This window comes from Emydura macquarii, unplaced genomic scaffold (genome assembly GCF_026122565.2).
Source record: "Emydura macquarii macquarii isolate MOO-44397 ecotype Brisbane River unplaced genomic scaffold, CSIRO-AGI_Emac_v2 contig_2636, whole genome shotgun sequence".
NCBI lineage: Eukaryota > Metazoa > Chordata > Testudines > Chelidae > Emydura > Emydura macquarii.
The window spans coordinates 17,635,001-17,657,188 of NW_027132773.1; the positions used below are offsets into that span (position 1 = coordinate 17,635,001).

At 37.7% G+C, this 22,188-nt stretch overlaps 1 protein-coding gene across 1 annotated transcript in view; it reads left to right on the plus strand.

The window, feature by feature from the left end:
- FOXP2 (forkhead box P2) overlaps nucleotides 1-22,188 on the plus strand; it is a 608,458-nt gene that overhangs the window by 75,661 nt on the left and 510,609 nt on the right. The window contains exon 2 of the mRNA XM_067564236.1: nucleotides 4,327-4,469. The gene's annotated coding sequence lies outside the window, so the exon portion shown is untranslated. The remainder of the gene's footprint in view (nucleotides 1-4,326; nucleotides 4,470-22,188) is intronic.

Consider the following 22,188-nt stretch of genomic DNA (forward strand, 5'->3'; position numbering starts at 1 on the left):
GAATTTTTGTTTATTGCCCATGACCTGACCTTGACTTTTAGTATAAATACCCCTGACAGAATCGTAACCTTAATCATGAACCTTCGACTGTCTTGCCAGCATTTTCCCTCTAGTCCATCTCATTAGAACTTATTCTGACCCCATAAACAATTTGAAACCACTGCTGTTTTATTTTAAATTAATCTGCCACAGAAAAGTTTCTTCTTTCTTTCCCCAAAAGTGAGAATTATTTGCCTGTCTCGTATCTGATATTACACCTGTACAATGACATTTCTATAATGAAAAATTTTATTAATATAAAATCAGATAGTTTGGGACCCTATGAGACCAGAATCAGGAGTCTTATATCATTGGTTAGGGAAGATTCCTAGTGGAACAATCCTTCCTGTGTAGCTGTGAATGAGCCAGAGATATCAGACTTTAAATCAGTGAGATTTTCTTTTTTTGTGTGGAAAAGCTACTTTAGATCACTTATAGGATAGAGACGTGAAGAGTTGAATTTATGATAAGTAAGATATATAAGCCTTATCAATTTTAAGGACTCTCTAAAACATTTCTAAAATACTTTTTCTGTAGTACATTTTTTTGTATCATCCTGTGTACAAAATGGTAGTGTGGGATAAAGAGTTATATCAACACTCATTTGGGATGACCTGCATAACTCACTTGTGGTTTCATCAGCTGTAGTGAAGGTCATGCTAATGAAACCTTTGCACCACACCACATAATCATGTATTTTTACATATATATAGTTAGTGTATGTATATGTACTCCCTCCTTACTATTTTTAAAGGCCTAACTTAATATATATGTGCTCTGGAGATTTTTCCCCACATCTTCTATCCCATAGGTCATTTGTAAAATTCAATTGTTTCGTGAGTGGAAGTCAATTTAAATAGTCAAGTATTTGTACATATAATGGCACAAATTTTATCCCTGAAGTGATGTCTTTGATTTAGGCAGAGTTGCATCATGGATGGTATTGAGCTAATGCATATGTAAAATCAATTTTTCAGAAAAATGTGCAATTTTCTAACCTTAAAATGGACACCCAGGTAACAAGTAGACTGGAAAAGGTGTCTCAGTAATTCCCATTTTACCATCTGCATTTTGGAGATTTTTATCCTCCTAGCTGTGATTTAAGTCTCAACTAGTGGATCTTGACCATCTTCACTAACTATCTGGGAGAAGATGTGCCACAAATCTATAGGAGGGAGTTTCAATTTTCTTTCCTGTTGTAAAAATGGGGTCATGGTATGGAAAAGGCTGAGAACCACCGATTTAAGTAATTTATTGGGAATAAAAGTACACAGTAGACATGTGGCAGTGCACTGTTACACTGCCATGCTTCTTCTTTCTCTTTTTGTTGTTGTATTATTTTTGTTGGGGGAGAATATTTTCCAGGGTGTGGTGTGTGTTTTGTTTTTTGTTTTGTATTTCATAGGGTTCATTATGGGAAGCTGTAAATGCAACATCATGTCACCTAATTTAATGAATGCAGAGTGCATTTCACTAAACTTTTGTGCAGAGGCTATCTTTGCTGAGATTTTGGTTCTTACACATCCACATTAATTACTGTTATTTACTATTTGTATTAAAGTAAGGCCTAGAGGCTCCAATGGAGATCAGGCCCTTGTAGTGCTAGGTGCAGTGGAAACACATAGTGAAGGACAAACCTCTGTTATAAAAAGGACAGCTGCCGAATAACAATTTTTGGTTCACTGATAATTCCAGGAGGAAAAAAAGTTACGTTTTGGATCAAACCAAAAATGATTCCCCCCGCCCCCTCTGGTTTTTTGGCAAATCAAAAAGTAGAAAAAAAAAGTCAGGTCAAGTTGAAACAAAACTCTGCCCTACTGAATTTTTTGTTTTTGATTCAGCCATTTTGACAAAAGCAAAAGAGGAATAAATTCTTACAACAGTAGGGGGAGGCCCCCACTTATAACCTGGAGGAAGAGGAGAAAGTCACTGCCTTCCTTATAATGTTCAGCCCAATGGTTAGGGAACTCATGTAGGAAACTCTGGTTCGATTCCCCTCTGTTTGATGTGGGAGGAAGAGTCTGAACTTAACAAGGAAACTTGGGGTATGCAAAACCTTGGGGCAGGTTTCTCTTAATTTTCCCTGTTGAAGCTGTTCAACTTTTTATAAATAGAATATTCATTGGAGCAGGGACCTGAACTTGGGTCTCTCATGTCCTAGGTGAGTGCCTCCCCTGGCTGTAGAATCATTCTCACACTTTTTGCCTGGCCCATTGGCAATTCATTGTCAGTAACAGTAGCAATTCACAGTCACAAATAAACTAAATAATAAATAACAATAAAAACAATAACAAATAAACAATAAAAAACAAATAAACTATTTTCCAAAAAAAATTTCACCCAGCTCTACTGAAGAATTGACATACTAAATAGACAAGACTACAAAGTGTTGGAGTGGAAAAGAGGAACATGTAGGGGAAGGTCTTGCCTAAAGTCAGACAGAGGTCAATGGTGAAGCCAGAACAGATTCCACATCTGGTGTCTCCCAGTATGGTACACTGTCCACAGAGCCACACTGCTTCTCAAGTTCAGCCACTGAGCTAAAGGGTAAAATACCATTAAATGTCATTAGTTGTAACAGGACTTATTGTCTATCCTCTTTTACAGGTCTCCATCCACTAGAAGGATTGACTATTACACTGTGCTTATTTTGACCCAATATTTTAAACTGACAAAGGACAAAAATACATTTATAAGGCCAAATTCTCCACTGTAATGTGGAAAAGAATAGTAATAAATATATATAGGTATAAACATGTAGGGAGGGAACTTTTAGACTTTTTACATGAAAGTCAGGTGTTATTTTATGGAGTTGCAAGAGGGATTTCTGCAGGTGCATACTGATATATGAGCGAAGTTTCTTTTTGTTGATATATAGGCTTTTTCTTCACAGAAAGTACAGATGTGTTGTGTATGGAGACATTCAGTTCACGAACACAGAGAGATCTGTTTTCCCATGCACAATTTAATTTGCTTCTGCCATTAAGCAGTAAAGTGTGAAGAACTGGGTATATTCCTCTGATAAATCTGGTATGTATGGCTAGAATTAATTAACATGAGTTTTCCTTTAAATGAAATGCCATTTTGTGACAGCAAAAAGTTTTTGTTCCTGATGTCAATCATTCACTCTCTGCCAGTTCAAAAGGCTTCCCTGAAGGAATAGACATTGATCTGCATGTACCCAAAATACAGCAAATTATTGCTGTGTTCTGGAGATTAAAGTGAAAAAGATAAGTGTTTAACCATAAGAAGAAATATTAGAATACAAAATACATAGTTTTTAAGCTTTGCTTAGCAAGGAAACTTGGAATACACAAAAGCTCGCCAGCATTTGAGTAAGCATTGAACCATAGTGGAAATACATTAAATGAGACCATGAACTCTAAAAGATGAAATCAGCAGGGGACTCAAGAGACAGAGATTAGACTTTTGGCCCTCTGGTTCAGCTGCCTTCACATGGTGTGGGAGAATAGAGTCTGGAAAAATGTTGTTCCTTTGCTTCCTTGTTTTATTATTTTGTGTAATCCAACTGTTTGGATTAGATGGTCTCCACTTAAGGAGACAAGTTTGCTGCCTGCCTTCTGGGTTCAAAACTAATTGAGGTTGTTAGACGTGTTGTAAACTAAATGACTATGGGTTGGAGGGGAAATTTCTATGTAACTCAAAAGAGTCAGTTATGTACTTCCAATTTGCATAAGAAAAATTACCATGGGCTTGATTCCTTAATGCCCTGCACCTTGTATAGTCAATTACGCCACTGTAAATTTGGTATAAAATGCTGTCCATTTTGCACCTATTTGTCATGATGTAAATGACTATATAAGACATAGGCAACAGAGAACCGGATGCTACAGGTTTTGTGTAAGACGAGGTAAACATTAAGAATAACAAGAATATTTATTAGAGATGGGTAACTCTCAAAATAGGAGGTTGGTTTGGATGAGCACCCAAAACCTCAGGTACTTATCTGAACCCTACCTAAACTATTCTGAATTTCTTGGTATTGTAAAGGGGGATTGGAAATCGCATGTGAATACATGTTTGATTCCTGAGTTATGTTTAGCTTGTTATGAATCTTAACCATGAAGTAAGTGACTGATTTGCATGTTTTTAGATGCTTGATATAGGAAGGTGTGTAAATCACATGCTTCCCCACAACTGTACTGTATATGTATATAACTATGGTTTTCTGTAAATACACTGAATTGTGTTTAAAATTAAATCATAGTCGCCTAGTATAGGACCCAAAGTGACAAACTTATGCCTGTCTCTATTCCTTTCCCCTAGATAATTTAAAGGCTGAGGAAATTTCATCCTTATCTGCTGAAGAAGTGAAAGACACTCCCTGGAGGAAGAGCCAGTGTAAGCAGAAAAACAAGGGCTACTCTTTCCCTCAACACAAGGAGGTGAAGAAGGGACCCCAAAGAGATGTAAGTAATTTATAACGTATCTGTGGCTGCAACTGATTCTAATGTGGTACTGCATGCTGTGCATTCTCCAAGACTATTGAATGGTATTGTTTAAAAAGTGAAATATAGTCTTGGAAAATGTTGTAGTGGTTACAGAAAGTTTGAAAGTATGTGCCCTCGTGGGTGTCAGTCGGCTCTAGTATGTTAGTTTTTTCTCTCCTGTAAGTGGTATCATTTTTTTCTTTCTGGAAATTGTGCACTAACCACAAAAATCAGAAACATGGTTTTTCATCACTTTACAACTTTAAATCTTTGTCTTTTTTAAAAGAGAAGAGGCACATTTTTGTGCTAGTGAATTGTAGTACTGGCCTTAGAGGTAAGAAGCTGTTGGGTACTGCAAAATAAAGGAGTACTTCTCTTTTTATTTTGCTGGGTGATCACTGCCACTGAAATCTTAATCTCATTCAGAGCTCTGATTTACTCACTATTAGTTTTTGGTTATAGGATACTACTGCTTTGTTACTGTTTCCTGTTGAGCACTTCACATTATGGAAGAGGAAATTTTTTTTAACTTTCTTTCCAGCCAAAATAGGAAATACTCAGAAACCAATAGGAAGTAAATAGATGTTTTAAACTCCTTATACTAAAGGTTATGAGGCATGTGATGTATTTAAAATATCTATTGCTATTTTTAAAAGCATAAAAAATATTATCCTGACTTTTGTCCGGCACCAAACAATGCACGTGGGCTGGATATCATGTTAACTCAGTCATTGTCTTCATATATGCCAGTTACTCCAATCTTTCCTTCCCAGGAAAGTAAAGTATAGAGTAAGCTTTTCTGAGTGAGTGTTTGAAGGGGTGGGAGAAGTAGGAGGAGGCAGGGCTTTGCTCACCACTTCATTTTGTGCCAATTTTAAGAATGGGTTTATCCCTTCTTCATTCCTCCTTCATTTCATTTACCCTTTAAGTGTGGATTTTACCTCTGATTTTGGCTGCAATGCCAGTAGCTGTCTATAAAAGTTATGAGCTTAAAAAAATATTATTCACATTTATTTTGTAAGTGCTGATTATATGCTCAGCAAATATAGTGTGAAAAGCCCATTGAAGTCAGTGCAAAGACTCCCTTTGGGTTCAGTGGGTTTTAGGTCAAGACAATAATTAAAAGGAAATTCACAAACCATAACCTAGATTTAGTTGTTAAAAATGAATACTTTTTTCTTTTGAGTGTGAAAGGGATGGCATGACTAAATAAATTATTATCTGATATGTAAAACAGCAAGAAATAGGCAAATATACCCAGGGCCTGATGAATTCACTCTTAGATACTTAAGGAAACTAGCCGAAGCAATCTTGGAACCATTAGTAATGATCTCTAAGAACTCAGGGAGGATGGATGAGGTCCCAGAACACTGGAGAAGGGCAAACATAGTACCTGTCTTTAAAAAAGGAGAACAAAGAGGACTGGGGGAATTATAGACAAGTCAGCTCTATAATGGTACTACACTTAAGAAGGAAAAATCAGATGCATAAATACAAAATGGGTAAAAGCTAACTTGGCAGAACTACAGAAAAGGATCTGGAATATAGAGGGTTGCAAATAGAATATGACCCGTAATGTGATTCAGTTGCGAAAAAGGCTAAATATCATACTGACGTGTGTTAACAGGAGTGTTCTACATAAGACAGAGGAGGTCATTGTTCCACTCCATTCAGCACTGGTAAGGCCTTGACTGTACTTCTTTGGGTGCTATGCTTTAAGAAAGATGTGGACAAATTGGAGAGAGACCAGAGGAGAGCAACAAAAACAATAATATGTTTAGAAAACAAGACCCAATGAGGAAAGGTTAAAAAATGGGGCATGCTTAGTCTTGAGAAAAGAAGACCCAATGAGGAAAGGTTAAAAAATGGGGCATGCTTAGTCTTGAGAAAAGATGACTGAGGAGGACCTGGTAACAGTCTTCAAATCTGTTAAGGGCTGTTATAAGGAGAACTGTGATCAATTGTTCTCCATATCCACTGCAGATAGGGCAAGGAATAATCAGCTTAATCTGCAGCAAGGGAATTTTGGTTAGATATTAGAAAAAACTTTCTTGCTATAAGGGTAATTAAGACATGGAATAGGCTTCCAAGGGAGGTTATGGAATCCCCATCAATGGAGGTGTTTAAGAACAGGTTAGACAGACACCTCTCAAGGATAGTTGATTCTGCCTCAACATGGGGGCTGGACTAGATTGACCTCTTGAGGTCCCTTCCATCTCTACATTTCTATGATTTTATGAACAAGCCATTAATAGGAGCAAGCACTCTCCTTATGAAACAAAGTATATGACTTTTATTATGGGCAGAGGTGGTAGCAAACTTATAGTTAAGGTTGCCTAACACTTTCAGTTATAAAACCCTGTTTTCAGTAATTATAACCATTCAGGCTGAAATTCTCCATGTTAGTTGTTTGCCTTAGGCTGAACTGTTTTAGCAAGAATGGTTCTGCCATTTCTGAGAACTAAGGTAGGTAAAAATTAGTTGTTTTGGCCATTTAAAAAAAAAAAAAAAGTCTTACAATTGTTTGCTTTGGAGTGGAGACTTGAAATTTGATCTAGGGTCACCACTAGATCAGGGATGTGCCTTTTGCCATTCCTGTGAAAATCCACCCTAGTTTGCCTTAATTAGAAGCCTCTGAAAATTGCCATTTGTACATGCACAATAGAGGCTTCGTTAGAGTTCGGCAGAAAGATTTCCAAAACATTTTTTGTGTACTGAATATGCTTCACTTCTACAGAACTAGTTAAACATGCTCTGGCTTGGGGCTAAACAGGACTTCTTCCTGCAATTGCCATTTCTGGCTGCCAGGGGACGCTCTGTGGCCGAGGCCTAAGGAACAGGAAAACGCAATGCTCTTTCTTCTGTTGCGCAGGTAATGTGGATGAACAGGAAGCAACTGGTATTGGGTGCAGAGAGCGGAGCAGTTGAGGGGTGAGCAGCAGATAATATAATTATACAATAGCTACTATTTTTTCCACACAACCCCTGCCTCATTCAGTACATAGGATGCATGGTGCTCAAGGAATGAATGAGGCTTGTGTAGTGAATGAGGCTGTTGGTAAGGAGAGCCATAAAAAACCCATGAGGACATTAAGATTTCTGTCAATTCAGGCTGTGGATGTTGTATGGTCAGTAAGGCAAGGGGCCACACATTTGATAATGGGGATAAAAAAAAATTGAATAGCTACCCATTCAGTGAGCACTGTCCATTCTATGCACTGAATGAGACCAGTCCTATGGGAAAATAATGGGTGATCATTTAAAGACTGCTTATTCACATGGGGGCTGAGTTATGGTTCCATGGGCATTTCAGTACTTTTGAGAGCGAGGCTTTGCAACCTTAATATTGTTTTAACATTTTTTTAAAATATAGTTATATGTAGGGTGTTCTAGTGCTTTGGCAGCTCTTTGGGCAGTGCCCTGATGCCAGGTAACAATGCTGCTGTTTTAATTAACAAGTAATAACAGCAGTGTACTACTGCACTAATACATGATGATGTCCACATTTTTCAAATGGGTGCTTAAGGGAACTGCAGGCACTTTGCACTTTTGAAAATCAGGTATAGATTTAGGAGCCTAACTTTAAGCACTGAATTTTGAAAATGTTGTCCAGTGTGTCCAGTTTGAGTGACAGATTAAAGTAGTTTGGTATTGCATGCAGAACCTGGTCTAATACTCATTGAATTCAATGGGAGACCTTCCTTTGAGTTCAATAGATATTGAATTGGGCCCACAAAGAGTGAATGATCCTAGAACATTTGCTAACTACGTGGCCTTATTTAGTCCTCTTTCATTGAAACACAGGGCCTCTGTGTGTATTGTGAGGTGTTCACTCATGAGGTGCTCATTTTTAGTCCCTTCTGTTTTCAGGTGGCTTAACAAGGCCTCTTTCAACACAGTGACAGACAGCTTACCATGTTAAAGTAGGGATATCCTATTTAGGTTCCTTTTGACATAGATGCCCTTCTATGAGGCTGTGTTCTCATATAAAGTTGTGCTGCTAGGGACTCCAAATTATATATCCCCTACTCTTTTTGAAATGTGCTTTGGGATTTTTAAATTCCTTTTGGGCAGTGGATCTTGATTTTAGATCCTTCAGGTATTTAGCTTCCCCATTTCTTCCAGCTATCATCTATCACTCCAGTTTACCTTTAGGGTATGAAGCCAAGTTATGGTGTGGGACTTGAATATGTGACTTACCTCAGAGGCAAAAATGTTACCATTGTCATTGACAAAGACAATAACATTTCTCTCCTTTGAATGAATAAACAGAGTTCTTTTTGAAATTGATCATTTATTTCCTTGTCTGTGAGTGCTGATGTGTAGCAGGGTGCTACCGGCCAGGCTGGGCTAGTTCGTGCTACTGAACCCTCATTAATGGGTAGATGGGAGCCAGCTGGGCAAGCTGGGCTGGAAGGAAGGAATTAGGAACAGCTGTAGGACCTGGGAGGACTATAAAAGCTGGCAGGAAGAGGCTGCTAGAAGGAAAGAAGAGAGGGAGAAGCTACAGCAAGTAAAGGCTGAACACCCTTTGATTAGAGGCTGAATCTGTAAGACTCTTGCAACTGGTAGGAACTGGCTACATAGAAGGTGGTGGGCAACCCATTGTAAATAAAGTGCAGGACAAAGCTGTTGTCTGGAAGTGGTTTGTGGGGCCGAGGGCCCGGGCGGCAAGGGCACCAGGTGCAAATTGCAACATGATAGTAATGCATTTTCCATGTTACAGAAATATTTAATGTTAATCAACAACAAAATGTATTTCAAATAGCATTTTAACATTAGTGATGAAATGAATATTGCTATGAAATGTAGTAATCCTCCCTCCCCCCCCCCCCCCCCCCCCCCCAATGTTTGAGCTTCACAGGCTGAAAAATGGAAATATTTTGTTTCTCTTCATACTATACTTTTTTATAAGGAGGAAGAGGAAATGAACAAGTAAGAAAAAATATACTTTTTATTTTATAGTAGATTGTAAATTTTTTGTCTAATATTATGGGGAGCAAAAGATCTTTCATTTAAAAAAAAAAAAAAAAGCTGCTGCTGGTAGCATACTTTTACAAACAGTTATTTTTGTACTATGTGTTTAAGAGCAAGTGACTAGACTGCATGTTTTCAGGTTCCTTGAAAGTAAATAAAAAGAAATTTAACACCTTATTAGGTAATGATTATATAGTGTTCTCCATTAAGTCAGCGTTTACTAACAATTACAGTTGCCGCCCTATGTTAGATTTTTTCCTGTAATTAAAATGATGGCAACTGTTGCCTTTTTTATGGCAACTACTGTATTTAACTTATGATGATAGCATACAGACTTGATTGTTTTTCTCTTTTGCCAGTTTTAGTTTCAGTAATGCTGGGTTGTGTGATGTTAACAGGTCTATAAAAGGCAAGAGGGAATGTGTATTAAGCAATTTTTTGAGTAAAGGCCATAGGTGCATATGACAAAATTATATATTAGTAGTTATCTTTTATTTATAATTTGCCTATTTTCATTTATGAAAATTATTACTTTGGAGGCCTGGATTTACCCTTATATTGTACTTCTCCAGTTTAAATGGGCTAGTCAAGATGTGTTGAATTTTTATACTATTTTGAGTTTTTTTGGAACACTTCTTTTTCCCTGGGCTTTTAATGCTCCCCATATTTAATGGTGTCACTAAAACAACAAGATGCAAATATGCAATGCAAAGCCAAGCCACAATGAATTTTTGATTTCAGGAATCTTTTTCCTGATATAAGGATTTACTGTCAAAGGAATATTTGGAATTATTCATTATACTCCAAAGCAAAGTCAGCCTGTGGACTATCCTCAAATGAAGGAAGTGCCCCCACATGAATAATTCTTAGACAAGTACTTCCTTTCTATTAACATGCACTTTGACACGATAATGCCTATCAGTACTTGAATCTTAGAAGTGGTGACCCATGTGTTGTAAACATGGTCATAACATTTCCCCAGAAACAACAACATCATCATCATCTCAAAGATTTCTGGCTCAGATCCCCACTTGGTTAGAGTTGCTTATATAGGGTGTGTTCCCCCCCCCCCCCCACTAGTTTAAGAATGCCTTCCAAAGTTGAGCATCATCTGTGCTATCACAACAGATTCAGAAAAAGCCTAGTCTGAAAAAAGTAGAACTCCAGTTAAGCCAGACTGCTTCTGAACAGTGTGTGATGGTTACTGTATGTAATTGTCTGTATCAAACTACTGTTTTTTGAAAATGTTAGCCAATGCATATATTATACTATCTTTCTCTCTCCCCTCCACCCACAGTAATAGCCATTGATAATATTATATGCATGATATTAAATATGATATATATTAAATATAAGTGTTGGGGAATCATGCAAAATTGTATTATGCTTATTCTTGTTCACTTATCCTAAGTATCCCACAATGCCCTGTACAACTCAGTATTTGGCAAAGGCAAATAGGAAAACTGTTAAAAGCAAGATACAGTAAGTGTTTCATCGTGGTACAGAGTGCCAACTAGTTTAGAATGCTGTGCTTGAAAAGAAGAGATGTGAGAGACACCATAATACCCGAAAACCAAGGTGATTGGGAAATTTTAGTCTTGGATGACACATACAGTGCCTTTTACTTGTAAACAAGTCTAGTATCAATATAAGTGGTTTTGCGGGACATTTTTGGACCACATCTTCTGTGTAAGGTGAACTGAACACGCTGCAAGAACCCACTTTCTAGAATGATTGGTGATGTATTAACTCTTTCTTTCCTGCACCATATTGTTTTGTCTATAGACCGTAAGTTGACTAAATTTGGCTATTTGGTCTCTTGGACATTTTTATCATCGAACTGCAAGTGTAGTCAAAATCAATTGGCTATACTTTTGAATCTATAAATGCCTTTTTGAGTGTAAACCACTCTGTGCCTTCATTGTTGTCTTTTTTTATCTCCAGCTTGGACTGAGATTCCAAGGTGTGTTATCTGAGGTCAAACAATGCAAAACCATGAAGCATTGTTAACCTGTGGATATCCCATTCAAATGGAAGTCCCTTAAAACAATAAGTTAGCTGCTTCCCCAGGGACTAGTTCATCCAAGGTGGGTATGTAACCAAGCAATTGATCACCTGTTGAGACACTTCAAGCCACTGAGAAGAGTCATCTCATGAGGGTGGGTGAGACTCAAACTTTATAAAAGGAGGTCATCTCACTGGCCATGTCCAGAGAGAAGAGCAGGATCAGAAGGCAAAGCTTTTCAGGAGAAGGAAAAGAGGAGCATCCTAAGACCCTAAAACCCAAAGGGCTCTGAGTTGTGAGGAAACTGAGCCAAGGATTCTCATGTTGGATTTTGTTTTTCGTTGGATCTGATTATCACTTGTTCTTCGCCTGTGAATACCGTGTGATAGGGTTAGAAATTCCTTTGCAAAGCCTGTTTTTTCCTTGCTTTCACTGTCACAAAATTCCCAAAAGAAGAAGCACTAATTTGGAGGGTCCAGAGATTTGATAGAACTCTGAAAACAGCTAGTGGGGAGAATTCAGGGGAGCCCTCACTAGTTTCAGAGCCTAGGGAATTGGACTATGTAGCCTGATCTCTCAGGGAGGGGTTCAAGACAGAGGATTTATACCTAGAAGTCCAGAACTAGAGACCATGCTCAGACCCATCAAGCCAAGAGCATGTGGGGCCCAGTGCATAGATCCATGTATAGAAACCTGTTGAATGTCTACTAGGGAAACCTGATTCAGAGTTGTAACACAGAAAATAGGGCAAATGTAACCCAGTAGAGATTCTATTATCAGTGTATTCTTTCTGTGTGATAAAATTGCAGGTAAGGAAACCTATCCTAAATTGAATCAGTCCCATCTCTCTTGAGTAACAAAGTTTCCAGAGCACTGTCAGCTTGACCCAAAATTTGAAGGCTACCCAAAGTCATTTTTCTTGGGGCAGAAATTGGAAGATGTTTTGCCCATTGTTCCAAGTAATAAAAGGCTATTTTTACAGGGGCTGATAGTATTTCAGATACTAGATATTTTACTCTTAAAATTATACTAATTTATAATCCTTATTTCTAAGTATAATTCTTACAGAGTAGGGAAGAGATGAGACATATGACAAGGAAAACTACTTGTCAGTAATTTGCTTTGTTATAGTCTCCTCTTGCTCATCCTACTTAACTCCCTTCTTCCCTACTCCTTTGATTGTGTGGTTAGCTTCATTAATTGTCTGGTTGGGCGAAGCAGGGTGATTGGCAGTCCAGACTGGATTGGGAGACTGGCAGTCCTCCTTCATTTCTGCTTCCTGATAGGTGGAATCTTGTTAGTGTAATGTGAGGTAACTTTCCTTCTAGGTGGGGAAGAGAAGGAGAGCATGACAAACTGAATTATTGGTAAGTATTTTTTCTTGTCTAGGTAGGGATCAGATAAAAAGGCATCTTTTTGGAAGATTGGATGTCCAGGCACTTCACAAAATTTGATAGACTTGGATATCATGCTATGTTTCATTGTAGGGGCCCGTCATTGAGCCAGCTAGGATTCCAGTTGGAATATGGTATGGAACATGCACTTTATATCTGAATGGAGTATTCTTAATATATCAGTGAATCTTTTTTGTCTGTTGATAAACAGCTTCAGTGTTATGCTCCAGAGGAAGAAGTATCAGAATGGTAATGAAGGGATTTTTTTGTGGGGGATCCTTTGGGACATAAGGTACTGCATATCTAATAAGAGTATGTTGCACTTCATTAGAGGATTTCAAAGCACTTTATAAACATTAATGAATTAAGTATCACAACTTAATGAGGTGTGGAGTGCCACTAAGACTGCTTAAACCATTAGCTGCTGCAGCAGAGGAATGAAATCTCCTTTGCAGTGTCTTGTGTCACCTGCCTGTGCTAGAGTACATGCAATTTATTTAAGCAGTTTCAGTTACATTTATTTTCATATTTTATAGATGTGAAGAAACCAAAGCACAGATTAAGTGACTTGGTGAAACACTAGCTGCAGAACTGAGGGGACTGATCCTGTCAAAGTCAGTAGAAAGCCATTAATTTCAATGGTAGCTGCACCACATCTCTAGGTATCTTGATTCCTAGTCCCATCGTTTACCCATAGTCTCTCTCTCAGTTAACCATGCAGAGAACATGTCCAGTGCTAGAGCTCTCAAGGGCCTGATTTCCTCTTTAGGAAGAAAATGATACTGCTGAGTACTTTCAATAATAGGAAGTTAATTCTAGATATCCAGATTAATTTTTGTGTCACTCACCACTGTAGAATTTGACACGCTATATAATTTTATGAACAATAACACAAGTGATTTTTCTAATGTAGTGCATTTGGTAGATGCGCATATATATAGTGTGTGTGTGTGTGTGGGGGGGGGGGGGTGTAGCATTTTCATATTTTGGATATGCTGTTATGCATAGTACATTGGACTAACGTATTTGTATGGGGGGAAGTAATTCTTAAATTCATTTTGATTAGCATTATGGTTACAAGTAAACACAAGCAGCTCTTCAGGGAAAGAGCTACTTAGAAAAGATGGCAGTTACACTTAACCACAGTATTAGTGAAAGAGCAGAAGCCATCTGTTTTATGGAAGCCTAGACTAATTAAATAGTTATCCCCAACAATGCTATTTAGGGCTTCTTAAATGTTCCTATATAGAAAAAATAGATAGGCTTGATGAGAAATTGTAAAAATGGGTTAGTTTTTTAACACTGTAGTACTGTTGCCTTTTAAAGTCTCCCTCTTCTAAGTTGTCTCAAATAGCCACCCTGCCATTTAAAAGAGTTATCAGTAATAATAATTACAAAATGTTCTTAAACATTGTTACTGTTCTAGACCTCTACTAAGTAAAGTCATTTGTAGTGGAAACCAGAAAATTGTTTCTCTCTCTCTCTCTCTCTCCTTTCTCTATATTAACAAATGCAAATGTGTAGGTTCTTAGCTGACATAATTTTGGCTAAAATCGTAGTTTTAAATAGAAACTGAGTATGGTTATGCTAATAGAACCTCATTTGTAATTTAAACTGCAACTGTTAACATTCAATAATGGAGCCATACATCAAGGAGTTTTCTACAAAAACAGAAAAATATTAATTCTTCACCCTCAGATCTGCAAATCCAGACTGATGGGATTTCAGCCCTTCATCTTTTAGTGACAGGCAGTAACATCAGTGGAATAAAACTAAATGTTGATCCCCTTTCTCTCCACCTCCTTCTCCCAATTTTACTCTGACTGAAAAAGAGAGTCAGTTTTAGATGATTTTATTGCGCAGAGGGGAGAGCTGTGCTATCAGTAGGTCTTTTAGGGATGACAACTGCTTTGGTGGAAGAGTTAGATGAAACTTTGAGTCTCAAGGTGCATCTTCTGCCTTCATTTAAGTGGATGAAGATGATTTTTGAGGTCTTTTTTTTTTTGAGGCCAGAACCTACTCACAGAACTGGGAGAGTCCAAGCCATCCATTCCGAAGAAGGGTAGTTTTTTTTTTTTCTAGTTACAGAAGCAGAGGACCCTGAGCAGATTCTTTCGGTTTTTTTCCCCCCCATTTTTAATTGATATTTTTTACAATGAAGGGATTTGAAACAATTCAGTACATACATATCTTAGTAGATTAATCTTGCTAAACATCCCAGGCATGCATACATTAATGTAAAGTCATACAAAATTTATGAAGAAGATGCCTCCAAATATTTTAAAGTTGTGAACCTACTGTGTCTTTGTAAGAATTTGGCTTGAGGCTCTACAGCTAAATTCTCCAGTTCCTAAACTGTCTTCAAGTGAATGGCTTCTAAAGGCTGAAGAGGAGCTGTCTCATAAGGCTCCATCCCTACATCTGATTGAAAATATCTGACAAGATCCAGATACAAAATTTGATTATTATATAGAAATTATAGATTATATAGAAAGCTATATTAAAAAAAAAAAAGCAGCCCAAAGGTATTATCCTGTTCAAGTAATATAGTGTTACCCTTTTTGGTCCAAGCGGATAGACAATATTTGAGGTGTTGGACGTCGTTTCCATTAGGAAGAGAAATTGATGATCAAGGTAGGCATTTCATTGATGCAATCCTGTTGTATTTACAAAGAATGTACACAGTCCCATTTCACTGAACACAGTAGAATCAAACAACAGAAAGCAGTTTCCTTGCTAATTTCAAGCCTGATTTTTCCAACCAGCACTCTGCCCAAGGAGCTCTCTCTTTGTTTTCTCTCAGGGTCACGCTACCAGGGCTTCTCTTATATCATCATTTTCTGCTGCTCTCTGTCTTATTCCTTGCTGCTTCTGACACATGACACACACAGCTCCGCCAATTAATCCTCAGCCCCTGAGCTTATCAGTAAAAGCTTTGGGCGGTGGCTTCCATTGTTTCAATGATCACTAAACAAATGGCCATTTAATTGTTCCTTCATTTAGTCTGAGTGGAAGGCAGGTAGCATGCCATCAACTTCATCGAGATTTGTAGCTGCCCATAGATCAAAGACAAGCTTGCTAAGAGCCATCCAAACTCCAGTGTAAGAATAGTTTGTTAGTGGACTTTGGTTTTTGAAATCTGGCTTTTAAGCATCCTTTATATAGCCAGGAGAGAAATCTGCTCCCTTTTTGTAACAAAAGTTTCAGGTCTAGCATTCAAATTGCTTCTTTCCCATTGAATTCATGATACAACCAATGATCCATTTTGCTTCTCATCTGTGACAAGCCTGATATCTTCGAGGATTACTCTTTGGTTATGACCATGGCCGACCAAGTTCAGTATCATAGACTTAATGCTTTGACCTTTCAAAGAACCAAGTGGTTCCAACATGGTAGAAAATAAGGACTCTGAGCCATTAATGTCAGTGGGTGGTGAGTTCATTTTTTTTCCAGATGCTTCATCAGAAAAGTTTGAAGTTTTTCACCATCTTTATTTTAAAACATCTGGAAGAAGATTTTAAACAGACTTTTTTTTTTTTTTTTTCTTCTAGCCCTCCTGTAGAAAGAGGTTGAGGCCAATTAAGATCTACAGAGAATTTCTTCCTGCTGTTGTGAAAAGAACAGAATTCTGATAATAGATGCAACAGGCTTTGGGAAATATGGTGCTTCAAAACAGATTGCTGGGTTCTGTTGATAGTGGATCAAGGATACTGAATAGCATCTCCTCTTCTGATTTTCTATATTGCGATAAATGCGTGTTACAGCTGAATCGGGGATAATCTATAATAAGGCCTAATCCTATATTCACATCCAACAATGCTTACTACTTTCAATAATTCCATTGAACAAGAGAACTCACAGTAATAAGTGTGCCACTCAAAACTGTTTGCAGGATCAGAGTCTTAGTCTGCATTTTCTGAGTTAAATCTCATTTGTTTTCTGCCCATATTTCTAATTATACTATGTCCGTTAATAGTAATTCTCTGTCCTGACTGGTATTTGCCAATGAAATCCTGCCTAATGCTGATTCCCACCTTACCCCAGTAGCTATTTGTCCACAACTGGATGCATTGTCCTTTAATCATAACTTTTTTCTTAAGATTCATCAGCCAATTTTCAGACCATGTGACACTGTTTTATATTTTCCAGTGTGGCCTGGGGCAAGTCACTTAACCTTTCTGCCTTGTTTTCTCCATCTTTAAAACAAGGTTAGCAGATCAATATCTCATTGGATAATATTTGTAAAGTGCCAGAGACGACATACAAAATGCTAATTGTTAATACAATTGGTGGAATAGCGAAGAGCCAAAATTTGGGTTCACAGTAGTTTGCTATTTGACAGTCCAGAATAGGTAGTTTATAAGACTTTTTTGCATTTGCATTTTGACCAGATGGTATTGAAACATTTTAAAACTATGCTGTGCCCATAGTGAATATGTAAATGGAAGGAGGTAAACAAAGAGACAGTGTGTAAACAAAAAAGACACAAGAGGGGGAATAAGCGGTGCTATGAGAAGCATCCGGTGACCATTTGAACTAAAATGCCCATTAATGGTCAAAAGTTCATTAACTGTCAGTAGTATTAGGCCAGCCACTAGAGGGTGAGGTAGTCAAACACATGAACACTGAGTCAGTTGAGAAGAGGGCAAACAGTACACACAACCAGCATGAAAAACTGAACTGGGAGTAGCGTAAGTAGTAGGTTAGGTATAGAGAAAATTGGACACTTTCATATACTGTAGTGCTATAATTATTGGATGTTGTAATAAATACATGCTCTCAGGCTGCCTTGCCATTGGTGCATAGATCTGGGAGTAGTCCCAAGCATTCCATAAAATGTTGAATATTTTAAGAGATTAAATTTTCAGGCCTTGATGTTTGTTTGTTCATTAATGCATTCAGAACTTATTGACATAGCATGTAAATGTTATACAAAGTTTAAAAAGTAATAGTATATATGTTCCTTAACTTTGACTATTGAATCAAGACTTTGACAAACAGGTGAGTTTTGCAGCATAGAATCATAGAAATGTAGAGGTCATCTAGTTCAATCCCTTGCACTTGAGGCAGGACCAAGCATTATCTAGACCATCCCTGACAGGTGTTTGTCTAACCTGCTCTTAAAAATCTCCAGTGATGAAGATTCCACAATCTCCCTAGGCAATTTATTCCAGTGCTTAACTACCCTGATAGTCAAAAGAAATTTTTCCTAATGTCCAACCTAAACTGCCCTAGTTGCAATTTAAGTCTACTGCTTCTTGTCCTTTCCTCAGAAATTAAAGGGAACAATTTTTCTTCCTCCTCCTTATAACAACCTTTTATGTACTTGAAAACTGTTATCATGTCTCCCTTCAGTCCTCTTATCTCCAGACTAAACAAACTCAGCTTTTTCAATCTTCCCTCATAGGTCACGTTTTTAGACTTTTAGACATTTTTGTTGCTCTTCTCTGGACTTTCTTCAATTTGTCTACATCTTTCCTGATATGTCGCACCCAGATCTGGACACAATACTCCAGTTGAGCCCTAATCAGTGCAGAGTAGAGTGGAAGAATTACTACTTGTGTCTTGCTTACAACATTCCTGCTAAGACATCCTAGAATGATGTTTGCATTTTTTTGCAACAGAGTTACACTGTTGACTCATATTTAGCTTGTGATCCACTATGACCCCCAGATCCTTTTCCACAGTACTTCTTCCTAGGCAGTCATTTCCCATTTTGTACATGTGCAACTGAAGCATGCTCTGAAGTCAGGCAGACTCGGGTTTACTTAATTTCTGAATGTGATTTAAGAGACCTCTGACCTGCATTTACCACCAGTCCTGGGGTTTAGAAAAAGTATATTAGGTAAACTTTTCAAAAGGACATGAATTCCTTGATACTAAATTGATACTAAGACTTCTAATTGCCTTAGTCACTTTTGATAGTGGGCCATATGCTCCTAAAACTTTTAGGTGCTTTTGAAAATTTTACCCCGTGGGTGGGTGCATATATATTATGCAGTGAATGTTTAGTATATATTGCCCACTGGATGCAAACAGGATAAATAATCCAAACCTTTAAATTGCCCCACTGTTTTGCAAATATGTCTCTATAGATAAGAATGGATATTTGCAGTGCTTGGTATACAGTAGTTAAGATTGCACAATAGTTTATATTTCATCACCTGATATTCAGATGCTCATAATTTACTTTAAAATTTCTTTTGTGCTGTATGTTTTTGTATTTGTTCTTTGCCAAAGGTGCATATTTTCTCTCAAGTTTGAGCAACATAAAATCGGTTTTTTTAGAGTTGTGCAAGGAAGAAAACTCACTTGCTCTGACCAAAAAAAGGTTACCTTTGCTTTTATACATAACATAATTGGTCTTTGAAACTTATCATATAAATATTAGTAATTGTGAATGAGCACAAATCTGTGGAGGAAAGGAAAAAAGATAAGCTAGATGAAAACTTATGAACAGCTGAAAAGTGGCTAACATTTCCATATAAAAACAGTTAAGGGTGTTCATATTTGAACTGTGCCATACATGTGTGCACTTTTTAAGTATGCAGCTATTAAATCCATTGTTTTCAGTGTACGTCCATAGGCACCAGTCAGTCCTAAAAAAATTAAAATACCCTACACTTATATAAATGGACAACATATGCATTAATTAGTTATTCTGTTTGTAATAATTGGGGTGGATTTTGACCTGGCACTCACGTTGGTTCCTGTTTTTGCAGAGACTAAATAATTCTATCATCACAATGGTTTTGTGGATGCAAATAATAATGTATCTTGCTGCATGATTTTAGGACAAAAACAGATAAAATTGTGCTTGCAGTAACAGACGGTATCTCTAAAAATTAGTCTCTGAATGTTGGTTTAAAGGTTGTGTCCTTTTGAAGGATTTGAGGTGGTTTAGGTGCTTATGTCACTCTTGGGACTTTGAGTGGTATAAGGTTTTAAGGCAGGCTAAGTATTTCAGGAAGTTTAAGAGCTTATGGCATCGTAAATATTTAAGATGATTTAAAAGGTTATGTCCTCTTCAGTATTTGAGCTGGATTAAGTGCTTATATTGCCTTAAGGACTTTTCATTTTTTTCCTTAAAAATAACCTAGGAAATTCAATGCAAAAAACTGTGCTTAACGCAACATGTAAATTGCCAATTAATAAATGCAAAAGTCCAGATTCTAAGAGCATTTGGTTACATTGCTCAAAGTACATGAGGACAAAATTATTCCTCTTATCAAGCAACAGGAGAGTGCCTAGGTGAGATCGAAGGTACATCATCCAAGTGATCTTGGGAAGAAAGCTGAGAGGGGAAGGCTTTATGCCTTTGAAAGAGTGATCCAGGAAATGGCTCTTGCCTCATCTTTTGAATAACTCTGGCTTTTGCTTTTGAATAACTTTCCTCAACTGCTGCAGAGAAGCTGTGTGTGAATGTCTTGTGTGAATGCTGTCCCTGGCCTACAAAGAGGCATTTATGTTGAGCAGTGCCCGCTATGTTTTCACACCGAAGTGGGTGGCCTATATTCTGACGATAGGCTTTTATTTAGGTGCTTGAAGATGGATTTAAGAGCCTAACTTTAAGCACCTAGCTTGAAAATGTTGGACTTAAAGTTCTGTCACTAAGAGGAAAAGTGTTAAGAACATAAAAATGACAGTACTGAGTCAGACCAATGGTGCATCTAGTGCTGTCTTCCAACAGTGGCCAGTGCCAGATACTTCAGAGGGAATGAACAGAACAGGGCAGTTATCAAGTGATCCATCCCGTCATCCACTCCTAGCTTCTGGCAGTCAGAGGTTGAGGGACATCCAGAGCATGGGGTTGCATCCCTGACCATCTTGGCTTAATAATCATTGATGGACCTATCCTCCAGGAACTTCAAAAAAGAATTAGGTAAGTCAGTTATACATTTGGCCTTCACAACATCCCCTGAGTGAGTTTCACTGGTGGATTCTGTGTTGTGTGAAGATGTACTTCCTTATGTTAGTTTTAAACCTGCTGCCTATTAATTTCATTGGTTGACTCCTGGTTCTTTTGTTATGTGAAGAGGTAAATAACACTTCTTTATTCACTTTCTCCCCCACCATTTGTGATTTTATAGACCTCTATCATGTCCACCTTTAGTCATCTCTTTTCTAAGATGAACAGTCCCAGTCTTTCATCTCTCCTCATATGAAACCTGTTGCATAGCCCTAGTCATTTTTGTTGTCCATCTCTATACCTTTTCCAATTCTCATGTATCTTTTTTGAGATGGGGTGACCAGAACTGCACAAAGTATTGAAGGTGTGGGTGTGCCATGGATTTATATAGTGGCATTGATATTTTCTGTTTTATTATCCTATCCTTTTCCTAATGGTTGCTTTAATTCTATCAGCTTTTTTTGACTGCTGCTGCACATTGACCAAGTGTTTTCAGAGAACTATCCATAATGACTCCAAGATCATTCTTGAGTACTAGCAGCTAGTATACACCCCATCATTTTGTATGTGTAGCAGGCATTATTTTTTCCAATGTGCATTGCTTTGCACTTCTGAACCTTGAATTTCATCTGCCATTTTATTGTTTAGTCACCAGGTTTAGTGAGATCCCTTTGTAATTGTTTGCACTGAGCTTTGGATTTGGTAATTTTGGATCATCTGCAAATATTGCCACCTGACTGTTTTCCCCCTTTTCCAAACCATTTACAAGTAGTTTGAACAGCACAGGTCCTTGTACAGATCCTTGGGGGACCCCACTATTTATCTTTCCCTTGTGAAAACTGACCATTTATCCCTACCCTTTATTTCCCGTCTTTTAATCAGCTATCTGAACATGAGAGGACCTCCCTTCTTATCCCATGACTGCTTACTTTGCTTAAGAGCCTTTTAACTTGGGACCTCGACAAAGGCTTTCTGAAAGTTCAAATGCATTACATACCCACTGTATCACCCTTGTCCATATCTTGTGGACACCCGTGACTTTTAATAGATTGGCCTTCATAAGATCCCTTGAGGCATGATTTCCCTGTACAAAAGTTGTGTTGACTCTTCCCCAGCAAATCATCTTCATCTATGTGTCTGATTATTCTGTTCTTCAGTATCAGGCAAATTGGTTGAAATTATAGTGAAGTTAGACTTATCAGCCTGTAATTGCCAGGAATGCCTCTGGAGTCATTGTTAAAAATTAGCTAACCTCCAGTAGTCTGGTGCAGATGCTTATTTGAGTGATAGGTTACATACCACAGTTAGTAGTAGTGCAGTTTCATATCTGAGTTCCTTCCGAACACTTGGGTGAGTACCATCTGGTTTTGGTGATTTATTACTGTTTAATTTATTTATTTATTCCCAAATCCC